Genomic DNA, 13555 nt, shown 5'->3' on the forward strand with positions numbered 1-13555 from the left:
CTGTTGACAATTTACATCCCGCCCATCAGTGTAGCAAGGCTCCCATTTCTCCATGGCCTGTCCTGCATTTCTGGTTTTGACACTTTTTTCAGCATGGCCCTTTTGACCGATGGGAAGCGAGACATCTTTGTAGCGCTGATTTGCCTTTCCAGGTTGCTTGGTTGGCCAAAAAGGGCGTATGCGTTTTTTCCTGAATATATTCAGGAAAAAACGCATACGCCCTTTTTGGCCAAGGGCATCATTGTCAACGTTTTGCCGCTTTTCATGTGCTTTAAAGGCGATTCGAATCTACCTCCTGAAATCTGTTTCCTGCAATTCTGCCTTGATTTCAAATCCTCTTCTTTGCCTTCCCTCAATATATTTGTGGACGAGAGTTATCATTTATAACTCTGCAGGTTTGTGAATTGCAGTGCCCTGAACCTCCATTTTACAACTCGCGTTTTTGGGAGATGGCCGCAAAAGCGCAGGATGGCTTCAGGCCCTGTTCTTGTTCCGGGGGGCAGGCTGAGCCTGTGGTTAATTCTTCTTCCTGATGGGAAAATAGAGTGACCTGTGCCTGTCCCAACACCAAGAGATAGTCTCTCATTGGTTTCACGTCTTCCCGTTCATCCTCAGGACAAATTGCAACCTGTACGGAACAGGAGGTTAAAGGTGATGATGCTCCAAGGAGGGAGATTGCTAGTAAAGTGGCTGGAATGGCGAACCCGAGCACAAGGAGATGAGAAATGAGGTGCGTTTTAGAAACCTTTCCCCATCACACGGTGTACCATCTTCTGGGTTTCTCATGCATGTTTTCGATGTAGGAAGATGCCCTTGAACCTGGAGATTTGGGACCCATGCGATGGGTACCACGCAGTATTACTTTAAAGGGGCTGCGTTTGCTCACCCAACCTCACCAAACCTCTCAGCCGCAACAGTGTCCACCCTTATGTCTCATCCAGCTGTGGGTCTAGATATGGTCAATGCAGGTTGCATCACAGCCCCTGAACGCATTGTGTAAGAATTTCGCTCTCTTTCACTGTCTTTGTTTCATGGGTTTTTCAAAGTAATTTATTTTTATAATGGGGTTTAGCTGCTTTTCACTGCTGTGTTTATGCCGCTTTACACCCACTTGACACACTAACAGAGAGATATCAATACATAGGTTTTAAGATTATTACTAGTCAGATATATTCTTGTGCGGTGAATAGGGCATGTTGAGTCCAGTTCTCTGAGCAAGGAGTAGGTCTTGTCTATTACATATTGGGTTTATGGAACGGTATCTGAGCTAATTTGAAACCCTTGTTTTATGTATCACCCCACCTCACCTTTCCCGTTAAGCAGCCATAGTGTGTTTTCTGCATGTGTGACTCTGTTCTGTTTTGTAATTCAGTTCAAGTGTAACGGTTTTTACATTCCCTCTATAAGTGATACCTTATGAGAAGTGTCCTTTTCTGTGTGACTTATTTCACTTAGAATCGTCGTACCTAAATCCACTCATCATGCTGCTACTAGCCTTATGACATTGATTTCATGGCTGAGTGATATTCCATTGTACATATGGACCACAACTTCTTTATCCATTTTTCTCTTTCCTGGGATATTGAAGGTGGAATGAAGTGGAGGTCCTTGTCAACAGAGCAGCCCTAAACTTTGGGGTGCTTGTGTCTTGCTGATTTTTCATTTTCCCAATTTATACCCCCATGAGTGGAAGTGCCCTATGCTCTCTAAGCTGTGTTTTTTAGATGTTTCAGGACTCACCGTACACTTCTCCAGAGTGGCTGTTGGCAATTTACATCCCGCCCATCAGTGTAGCAAGGCTCCCATTTCTCCATGGCATGTCCTGCATTTCTGGTTTTGACAGTTTTTTCAGCATGGCCCTTTTGACCGATGGGAAGCGAGACTTCTTTGTAGCACTGATTTGCCTTTCCAGGTTGCTTGCTTGGCCAAAAAGGGCGTATGCGTTTTTTCCTGAATATATTCAGGAAAAAACGCATACGCCCTTTTTGGCCAAGGGCATCATTGTCAACGTTTTGCCGCTTTTCATGTGCTTTAAAGGAGCTTCGAATCTACCTCCTGAAATCTGTTTCCTGCAATTCTGCCTTGATTTCAAATCCTCTTCTTTGCCTTCCCTCAATATATTTGTGGACGAGAGTTATCATTTATAACTCTGCAGGTTTGTGAATTGCAGTGCCCTGAACCTCCATTTTACAACTCGCTTTTTAGGGAGCTGGCCGCAAAAGCGCAGGATGCCTTCAGGCCCTGTTCTGGTTCCGGGGGCAGGCTGAGCCTGTGGTTAATTCTTCTTCCTGATGGGAAAATAGAGTGACCTGTGCCTGTCCCAACACCAAGAGCTAGTCTCTCATTGGTTCCACGTCTTCCAGTTCATCCTCAGGACAAATTGCAACCTGTACGGAACAGGAGGTTAAAGGTGCTGATGCTCCAAGTAGGGAGACTGCTAGTAAAGCGGCTGGAATAGCGAACCCGGCCACAAGGAGATGAGAAATGAGGTGCGTTTTAGAATCCTTTCCACATCACACGGTGTACCATCTTCTGGGGTCTCATGCATGTTTTCGATGTAGGAAGATGCCCTTGAACCTGGAGATTTGGGACCCATGCGATGGGTACCACGCAGTATTACTTTAAAGGGGCTGCGTTTGCTCACCCAACCTCACCAAACCTCTCAGCCGCAACAGTGTCCACCCTTATGTCTCATCCAGCTGTGGGTCTAGATATGGTCAATCCAGGTTGCATCACAGCCGCTGAACGCATTGTGTAAGAATTTCGCTCTCTTTCACTGTCTTTGTTTCATGGGTTTTTCAAAGTAATTTATTTTTATAATGGGGTTTAGCTGCTTTTCACTGCTGTGTTTATGCCGCTTTACACCCACTTGACACACTAACAGAGAGATATCAATACATAGGTTTTAAGATTATTACTAGTCAGATATATTCTTGTGCGGTGAATAGGGCGTGTTGAGTCCAGTTCTCTGAGCAAGGAGTAGGTCTTGTCTATTACATATTGGTTTTATGGAACGGTATCTGAGCTAATTTGAAACCCTTGTTTTATGTATCACCCCACCTCACCTTTCCCGTGAAGCAGCCATAGTGTGTTTTCTGCATGTGTGACTCTGTTCTGTTTTGTAATTCAGTTCAAGTGTAACGGTTTTTACATTCCCTCTATCAGTGATACCTTATGAGAAGTGTCCTTTTCTGTGTGACTTATTTCACTTAGAATCGTCGTACCTAAATCCACTCATCATGCTGCTACTAGCCTTATGACATTGATTTCATGGCTGAGTGATATTCCATTGTACATAAGGACCACAACTTCTTTATCCATTTTTCTCTTTCCTGGGATATTGAAGGTGGAATGAAGTGGAGGTCCTTGTCAACAGAGCAGCCCTAAACTTTGGGGTGCTTGTGTCTTGCTGATTTTTAATTTTCCCAATTTATACCCCCATGAGTGGAAGTGCCCTATGCTCTCTAAGCTTTGCTTTTTAGACGTTTCAGGACTCACCGTACGCTTCTCCAGAGTGGCTGTTGACAATTTACATCCCGCCCATCAGTGTAGCAATGCTCCCATTTCTCCATGGCCTGTCCTGCATTTCTGGTTTTGACACTTTTTTCAGCATGGCCCTTTTGACCGATGGGAAGCGAGACATCTTTGTAGCGCTGATTTGCCTTTCCAGGTTGCTTGGTTGGCCAAAAAGGGCGTATGCGTTTTTTCCTGAATATATTCAGGAAAAAACGCATACGCCCTTTTTGGCCAAGGGCATCATTGTCAACGTTTTGCCGCTTTTCATGTGCTTTAAAGGCGATTCGAATCTACCTCCTGAAATCTGTTTCCTGCAATTCTGCCTTGATTTCAAATCCTCTTCTTTGCCTTCCCTCAATATATTTGTGGACGAGAGTTATCATTTATAACTCTGCAGGTTTGTGAATTGCAGTGCCCTGAACCTCCATTTTACAACTCGCGTTTTTGGGAGATGGCCGCAAAAGCGCAGGATGGCTTCAGGCCCTGTTCTTGTTCCGGGGGGCAGGCTGAGCCTGTGGTTAATTCTTCTTCCTGATGGGAAAATAGAGTGACCTGTGCCTGTCCCAACACCAAGAGATAGTCTCTCATTGGTTTCACGTCTTCCCGTTCATCCTCAGGACAAATTGCAACCTGTACGGAACAGGAGGTTAAAGGTGATGATGCTCCAAGGAGGGAGATTGCTAGTAAAGTGGCTGGAATGGCGAACCCGAGCACAAGGAGATGAGAAATGAGGTGCGTTTTAGAAACCTTTCCACATCACACGGTGTACCATCTTCTGGGTTTCTCATGCATGTTTTCGATGTAGGAAGATGCCCTTGAACCTGGAGATTTGGGACCCATGCGATGGGTACCACGCAGTATTACTGTAAAGGGTCTGCGTTTGCTCACCCAACCTCACCAAACCTCTCAGCCCCAAGAGTGTCCACCCTTATGTCTCATCCAGCTGTGGGTCTAGATATGGTCAATCCAGGTTGCATCACAGCCCCTGAACGCATTGTGTAAGAATTTCGCTCTCTTTCACTGTCTTTGTTTCATGGGTTTTTCAAAGTAATTTATTTTTATAATGGGGTTTAGCTGCTTTTCACTGCTGTGTTTATGCCGCTTTACACCCACTTGACACAGTAACAGAGAGATATCAATACATAGGTTTTAAGATTATTACTAGTCAGATATATTCTTGTGCGGTGAATAGGGCGTGTTGAGTCCAGTTCTCTGAGCAAGGAGTAGGTCTTGTCTATTACATATTGGGTTTATGGAACGGTATCTGAGCTAATTTGAAACCCTTGTTTTATGTATCACCCCACCTCACCTTTCCCGTTAAGCAGCCATAGTGTGTTTTCTGCATGTGTGACTCTGTTCTGTTTTGTAATTCAGTTCAAGTGTAACGGTTTTTACATTCCCTCTATCAGTGATACCTTATGAGAAGTGTCCTTTTCTGTGTGACTTATTTCACTTAGAATCGTCGTACCTAAATCCACTCATCATGCTGCTACTAGCCTTATGACATTGATTTCATGGCTGAGTGATATTCCATTGTACATAAGGACCACAACTTCTTTATCCATTTTTCTCTTTCCTGGGATATTGAAGGTGGAATGAAGTGGAGGTCCTTGTCAACAGAGCAGCCCTAAACTTTGGGGTGCTTGTGTCTTGCTGATTTTTAATTTTCCCAATTTATACCCCCATGAGTGGAAGTGCCCTATGCTCTCTAAGCTTTGCTTTTTAGACGTTTCAGGACTCACCGTACGCTTCTCCAGAGTGGCTGTTGACAATTTACATCCCGCCCATCAGTGTAGCAAGGCTCCCATTTCTCCATGGCCTGTCCTGCATTTCTGGTTTTGACACTTTTTTCAGCATGGCCCTTTTGACCGATGGGAAGCGAGACATCTTTGTAGCGCTGATTTGCCTTTCCAGGTTGCTTGGTTGGCCAAAAAGGGCGTATGCGTTTTTTCCTGAATATATTCAGGAAAAAACGCATACGCCCTTTTTGGCCAAGGGCATCATTGTCAACGTTTTGCCGCTTTTCATGTGCTTTAAAGGCGATTCGAATCTACCTCCTGAAATCTGTTTCCTGCAATTCTGCCTTGATTTCAAATCCTCTTCGTTGCCTTCCCTCAATATATTTGTGGACGAGAGTTATCATTTATAACTCTGCAGGTTTGTGAATTGCAGTGCCCTGAACCTCCATTTTACAACTCGCGTTTTTGGGAGATGGCCGCAAAAGCGCAGGATGGCTTCAGGCCCTGTTCTTGTTCCGGGGGGCAGGCTGAGCCTGTGGTTAATTCTTCTTCCTGATGGGAAAATAGAGTGACCTGTGCCTGTCCCAACACCAAGAGATAGTCTCTCATTGGTTTCACGTCTTCCCGTTCATCCTCAGGACAAATTGCAACCTGTACGGAACAGGAGGTTAAAGGTGATGATGCTCCAAGGAGGGAGATTGCTAGTAAAGTGGCTGGGATGGCGAACCCGAGCACAAGGAGATGAGAAATGAGGTGCGTTTTAGAAACCTTTCCCCATCACACGGTGTACCATCTTCTGGGTTTCTCATGCATGTTTTCGATGTAGGAAGATGCCCTTGAACCTGGAGATTTGGGACCCATGCAATGGGTACCACGCAGTATTACTTTAAAGGGGCTGCGTTTGCTCACCCAACCTCACCAAACCTCTCAGCCGCAACAGTGTCCACCCTTATGTCTCATCCAGCTGTGGGTCTAGATATGGTCAATGCAGGTTGCATCACAGCCCCTGAACGCATTGTGTAAGAATTTCGCTCTCTTTCACTGTCTTTGTTTCATGGGTTTTTCAAAGTAATTTATTTTTATAATGGGGTTTAGCTGCTTTTCACTGCTGTGTTTATGCCGCTTTACACCCACTTGACACACTAACAGAGAGATATCAATACATAGGTTTTAAGATTATTACTAGTCAGATATATTCTTGTGCGGTGAATAGGGCGTGTTGAGTCCAGTTCTCTGAGCAAGGAGTAGGTCTTGTCTATTACATATTGGTTTTATGGAACGGTATCTGAGCTAATTTGAAACCCTTGTTTTATGTATCATCCCACCTCACCTTTCCCGTGAAGCAGCCATAGTGTGTTTTCTGCATGTGTGACTCTGTTCTGTTTTGTAATTCAGTTCAAGTGTAACGGTTTTTACATTCCCTCTATCAGTGATACCTTATGAGAAGTGTCCTTTTCTGTGTGACTTATTTCACTTAGAATCGTCGTACCTAAATCCACTCATCATGCTGCTACTAGCCTTATGACATTGATTTCATGGCTGAGTGATATTCCATTGTACATAAGGACCACAACTTCTTTATCCATTTTTCTCTTTCCTGGGATATTGAAGGTGGAATGAAGTGGAGGTCCTTGTCAACAGAGCAGCCCTAAACTTTGGGGTGCTTGTGTCTTGCTGATTTTTAATTTTCCCAATTTATACCCCCATGAGTGGAAGTGCCCTATGCTCTCTAAGCTTTGCTTTTTAGACGTTTCAGGACTCACCGTACGCTTCTCCAGAGTGGCTGTTGACAATTTACATCCCGCCCATCAGTGTAGCAAGGCTCCCATTTCTCCATGGCCTGTCCTGCATTTCTGGTTTTGACACTTTTTTCAGCATGGCCCTTTTGACCGATGGGAAGCGAGACATCTTTGTAGCGCTGATTTGCCTTTCCAGGTTGCTTGGTTGGCCAAAAAGGGCGTATGCGTTTTTTCCTGAATATATTCAGGAAAAAACGCATACGCCCTTTTTGGCCAAGGGCATCATTGTCAACGTTTTGCCGCTTTTCATGTGCTTTAAAGGCGATTCGAATCTACCTCCTGAAATCTGTTTCCTGCAATTCTGCCTTGATTTCAAATCCTCTTCGTTGCCTTCCCTCAATATATTTGTGGACGAGAGTTATCATTTATAACTCTGCAGGTTTGTGAATTGCAGTGCCCTGAACCTCCATTTTACAACTCGCGTTTTTGGGAGATGGCCGCAAAAGCGCAGGATGGCTTCAGGCCCTGTTCTTGTTCCGGGGGGCAGGCTGAGCCTGTGGTTAATTCTTCTTCCTGATGGGAAAATAGAGTGACCTGTGCCTGTCCCAACACCAAGAGATAGTCTCTCATTGGTTTCACGTCTTCCCGTTCATCCTCAGGACAAATTGCAACCTGTACGGAACAGGAGGTTAAAGGTGATGATGCTCCAAGGAGGGAGATTGCTAGTAAAGTGGCTGGGATGGCGAACCCGAGCACAAGGAGATGAGAAATGAGGTGCGTTTTAGAAACCTTTCCCCATCACACGGTGTACCATCTTCTGGGTTTCTCATGCATGTTTTCGATGTAGGAAGATGCCCTTGAACCTGGAGATTTGGGACCCATGCGATGGGTACCACGCAGTATTACTTTAAAGGGGCTGCGTTTGCTCACCCAACCTCACCAAACCTCTCAGCCGCAACAGTGTCCACCCTTATGTCTCATCCAGCTGTGGGTCTAGATATGGTCAATCCAGGTTGCATCACAGCCCCTGAACGCATTGTGTAAGAATTTCGCTCTCTTTCACTGTCTTTGTTTCATGGGTTTTTCAAAGTAATTTATTTTTATAATGGGGTTTAGCTGCTTTTCACTGCTGTGTTTATGCCGCTTTACACCCACTTGACACACTAACAGAGAGATATCAATACATAGGTTTTAAGATTATTACTAGTCAGATATATTCTTGTGCGGTGAATAGGGCGTGTTGAGTCCAGTTCTCTGAGCAAGGAGTAGGTCTTGTCTATTACATATTGGGTTTATGGAACGGTATCTGAGCTAATTTGAAACCCTTGTTTTATGTACCACCCCACCTCACCTTTCCCGTGAAGCAGCCATAGTGTGTTTTCTGCATGTGTGACTCTGTTCTGTTTTGTAATTCAGTTCAAGTGTAACGGTTTTTACATTCCCTCTATCAGTGATACCTTATGAGAAGTGTCCTTTTCTGTGTGACTTATTTCACTTAGAGTCGTCGTACCTAAATCCACTCATCATGCTGCTAGTAGCCTTATGACATTGATTTCTCGGCTGAATGATATTCCATTGTACATATGGACCACAACTTCTTTATCCATTTTTCTCTTTCCTGGGATATTGAAGGTGGAATGAAGTGGAGGTCCTTGTCAACAGAGCAGCCCTAAACTTTGGGGTGCTTGTGTCTTGCTGATTTTTCATTTTCCCAATTTATACCCCCATGAGTGGAAGTGCCCTATGCTCTCTAAGCTGTGTTTTTTAGATGTTTCAGGACACACCGTACGCTTCTCCAGAGTGGCTGTTGGCAATTTACATCCCGCCCATCAGTGTAGCAAGGCTCCCATTTCTCCATGGCATGTCCTGCATTTCTGGTTTTGACAGTTTTTTCAGCATGGCCCTTTTGACCGATGGGAAGCGAGACTTCTTTGTAGCACTGATTTGCCTTTCCAGGTTGCTTGCTTGGCCAAAAAGGGCGTATGCGTTTTTTCCTGAATATATTCAGGAAAAAACGCATACGCCCTTTTTGGCCAAGGGCATCATTGTCAACGTTTTGCCACTTTTCATGTGCTTTAAAGGCGATTCGAATCTACCTCCTGAAATCTGTTTCCTGCAATTCTGCCTTGATTTCAAATCCTCTTCTTTGCCTTCCCTCAATATATTTGTGGACGAGAGTTATCATTTATAACTCTGCAGGTTTGTGAATTGCAGTGCCCTGAACCTCCATTTTACAACTCGCTTTTTAGGGAGCTGGCCGCAAAAGCGCAGGATGCCTTCAGGCCCTGTTCTGGTTCCGGGGGCAGGCTGAGCCTGTGGTTAATTCTTCTTCCTGATGGGAAAATAGAGTGACCTGTGCCTGTCCCAACACCAAGAGCTAGTCTCTCATTGGTTCCACGTCTTCCAGTTCATCCTCAGGACAAATTGCAACCTGTACGGAACAGGAGGTTAAAGGTGCTGATGCTCCAAGTAGGGAGATTGCTAGTAAAGCGGCTGGAATAGCGAACCCGGCCACAAGGAGATGAGAAATGAGGTGCGTTTTAGAAACCTTTCCACATCACACGGTGTACCATCTTCTGGGTTTCTCATGCATGTTTTCGATGTAGGAAGATGCCCTTGAACCTGGAGATTTGTGACCCATGCGATGGGTACCATGCAGTATTTCTGTAAAGGGTCTGCGTTTGCTCACCCAACCTCACCAAACCTCTCAGCCCCAAGAGTGTCCACCCTTATGTCTCATCCAGCTGTGGGTCTAGATATGGTCAATCTAGGTTGCATCACAGCCCCTGAACGAATTGTGTAAGAATTTCGCTCTCTTTCACTGTCTTTGTTTCATGGGTTATTCAAAGTAATTTATTTTTATAATGGGGTTTAGCTGCTTTTCACTTCTGTGTTTATGCCGCTTTACACCCACTTGACACACTAACAGAGAGATATCTATACATAGGTTTTAAGATTATTACTAGTCAGATATATTCTTGTGCGGTGAATAGGGCGTGTTGAGTCCAGTTCTCTGAGCAAGGAGTAGGTCTTGTCTATTACATATTGGTTTTATGGAACGGTATCTGAGCTAATTTGAAACCCTTGTTTTATGTATCACCCCACCTCACCTTTCCCGTGAAGCAGCCATAGTGTGTTTTCTGCATGTGTGACTCTGTTCTGTTTTGTAATTCAGTTCAAGTGTAACGGTTTTTACATTCCCTCTATCAGTGATACCTTATGAGAAGTGTCCTTTTCTGTGTGACTTATTTCACTTAGAATCGTCGTACCTAAATCCACTCATCATGCTGCTACTAGCCTTATGACATTGATTTCATGGCTGAGTGATATTCCATTGTACATAAGTACCACAACTTCTTTATCCATTTTTCTCTTTCCTGGGATATTGAAGGTGGAATGAAGTGGAGGTCCTTGTCAACAGAGCAGCCCTAAACTTTGGGGTGCTTGTGTCTTGCTGATTTTTAATTTTCCCAATTTATACCCCCATGAGTGGAAGTGCCCTATGCTCTCTAAGCTTTGCTTTTTAGACGTTTCAGGACTCACCGTACACTTCTCCAGAGTGGCTGTTGACAATTTACATCCCGCCCATCAGTGTAGCAAGGCTCCCATTTCTCCATGGCCTGTCCTGCATTTCTGGTTTTGACACTTTTTTCAGCATGGCCCTTTTGACCGATGGGAAGCGAGACATCTTTGTAGCGCTGATTTGCCTTTCCAGGTTGCTTGGTTGGCCAAAAAGGGCGTATGCGTTTTTTCCTGAATATATTCAGGAAAAAACGCATACGCCCTTTTTGGCCAAGGGCATCATTGTCAACGTTTTGCCGCTTTTCATGTGCTTTAAAGGCGATTCGAATCTACCTCCTGAAATCTGTTTCCTGCAATTCTGCCTTGATTTCAAATCCTCTTCGTTGCCTTCCCTCAATATATTTGTGGACGAGAGTTATCATTTATAACTCTGCAGGTTTGTGAATTGCAGTGCCCTGAACCTCCATTTTACAACTCGCGTTTTTGGGAGATGGCCGCAAAAGCGCAGGATGGCTTCAGGCCCTGTTCTTGTTCCGGGGGGCAGGCTGAGCCTGTGGTTAATTCTTCTTCCTGATGGGAAAATAGAGTGACCTGTGCCTGTCCCAACACCAAGAGATAGTCTCTCATTGGTTTCACGTCTTCCCGTTCATCCTCAGGACAAATTGCAACCTGTACGGAACAGGAGGTTAAAGGTGATGATGCTCCAAGGAGGGAGATTGCTAGTAAAGTGGCTGGAATGGCGAACCCGAGCACAAGGAGATGAGAAATGAGGTGCGTTTTAGAAACCTTTCCCCATCACACGGTGTACCATCTTCTGGGTTTCTCATGCATGTTTTCGATGTAGGAAGATGCCCTTGAACCTGGAGATTTGGGACCCATGCGATGGGTACCACGCAGTATTACTTTAAAGGGGCTGCGTTTGCTCACCCAACCTCACCAAACCTCTCAGCCGCAACAGTGTCCACCCTTATGTCTCATCCAGCTGTGGGTCTAGATATGGTCAATCCAGGTTGCATCACAGCCCCTGAACGCCTTGTGTAAGTATTTCGCTCTCTTTCACTGTCTTTGTTTCATGGGTTTTTCAAAGTAATTTATTTTTATAATGGGGTTTAGCTGCTTTTCACTGCTGTGTTTATGCCGCTTTACACCCACTTGACACACTAACAGAGAGATATCAATACATAGGTTTTAAGATTATTACTAGTCAGATATATTCTTGTGCGGTGAATAGGGCGTGTTGAGTCCAGTTCTCTGAGCAAGGAGTAGGTCTTGTCTATTACATATTGGTTTTATGGAACGGTATCTGAGCTAATTTGAAACCCTTGTTTTATGTATCACCCCACCTCACCTTTCCCGTGAAGCAGCCATAGTGTGTTTTCTGCATGTGTGACTCTGTTCTGTTTTGTAATTCAGTTCAAGTGTAACGGTTTTTACATTCCCTCTATCAGTGATACCTTATGAGAAGTGTCCTTTTCTGTGTGACTTATTTCACTTAGAATCGTCGTACCTAAATCCACTCATCATGCTGCTACTAGCCTTATGACATTGATTTCATGGCTGAGTGATATTCCATTGTACATAAGTACCACAACTTCTTTATCCATTTTTCTCTTTCCTGGGATATTGAAGGTGGAATGAAGTGGAGGTCCTTGTCAACAGAGCAGCCCTAAACTTTGGGGTGCTTGTGTCTTGCTGATTTTTAATTTTCCCAATTTATACCCCCATGAGTGGAAGTGCCCTATGCTCTCTAAGCTTTGCTTTTTAGACGTTTCAGGACTCACCGTACACTTCTCCAGAGTGGCTGTTGACAATTTACATCCCGCCCATCAGTGTAGCAAGGCTCCCATTTCTCCATGGCCTGTCCTGCATTTCTGGTTTTGACACTTTTTTCAGCATGGCCCTTTTGACCGATGGGAAGCGCGACATCTTTGTAGCGCTGATTTGCCTTTCCAGGTTGCTTGGTTGGCCAAAAAGGGCGTATGCGTTTTTTCCTGAATATATTCAGGAAAAAACGCATACGCCCTTTTTGGCCAAGGGCATAATTGTCAACGTTTTGCCGCTTTTCATGTGCTTTAAAGGCGATTCGAATCTACCTCCTGAAATCTGTTTCCTGCAATTCTGCCTTGATTTCAAATCCTCTTCTTTGCCTTCCCTCAATATATTTGTGGACGAGAGTTATCATTTATAACTCTGCAGGTTTGTGAATTGCAGTGCCCTGAACCTCGATTTTACAACTCGCTTTTTAGGGAGCTGGCCGCAAAAGCGCAGGATGCCTTCAGGCCCTGTTCTGGTTCCGGGGGCAGGCTGAGCCTGTGGTTAATTCTTCTTCCTGATGGGAAAATAGAGTGACCTGTGCCTGTCCCAACACCAAGAGCTAGTCTCTCATTGGTTCCACGTCTTCCAGTTCATCCTCAGGACAAATTGCAACCTGTACGGAACAGGAGGTTAAAGGTGCTGATGCTCCAAGTAGGGAGATTGCTAGTAAAGCGGCTGGAATAGCGAACCCGGCCACAAGGAGATGAGAAATGAGGTGCGTTTTAGAAACCTTTCCACATCACACGGTGTACCATCTTCTGGGTTTCTCATGCATGTTTTCGATGTAGGAAGATGCCCTTGAACCTGGAGATTTGGGACCCATGCGATGGGTACCATGCAGTATTACTGTAAAGGGTCTGCGTTTGCTCACCCAACCTCACCAAACCTCTCAGCCCCAAGAGTGTCCACCCTTATGTCTCATCCAGCTGTGGGTCTAGATATGGTCAATCCAGGTTGCATCACAGCCCCTGAACGAATTGTGTAAGAATTTCTCTCTCTTTCACTGTCTTTGTTTCATGGGTTTTTCAAAGTAATTTATTTTTATAATGGGGTTTAGCTGCTTTTCACTGCTGTGTTTATGCCGCTTTTTACCCACTTGACACACTAACAGAGAGATATCAATACATAGGTTTTAAGATTATTACTAGTCAGATATATTCTTGTGCGGTGAATAGGGCGTGTTGAGTCCAGTTCTCTGAGCAAGGAGTAGGTCTTGTCTATTAC

Source organism: Balaenoptera borealis, assembly GCF_965194805.1.
Source record: "Balaenoptera borealis genome assembly, chromosome: 19".
In the NCBI taxonomy this organism is placed as follows: domain Eukaryota; kingdom Metazoa; phylum Chordata; class Mammalia; order Artiodactyla; family Balaenopteridae; genus Balaenoptera; species Balaenoptera borealis.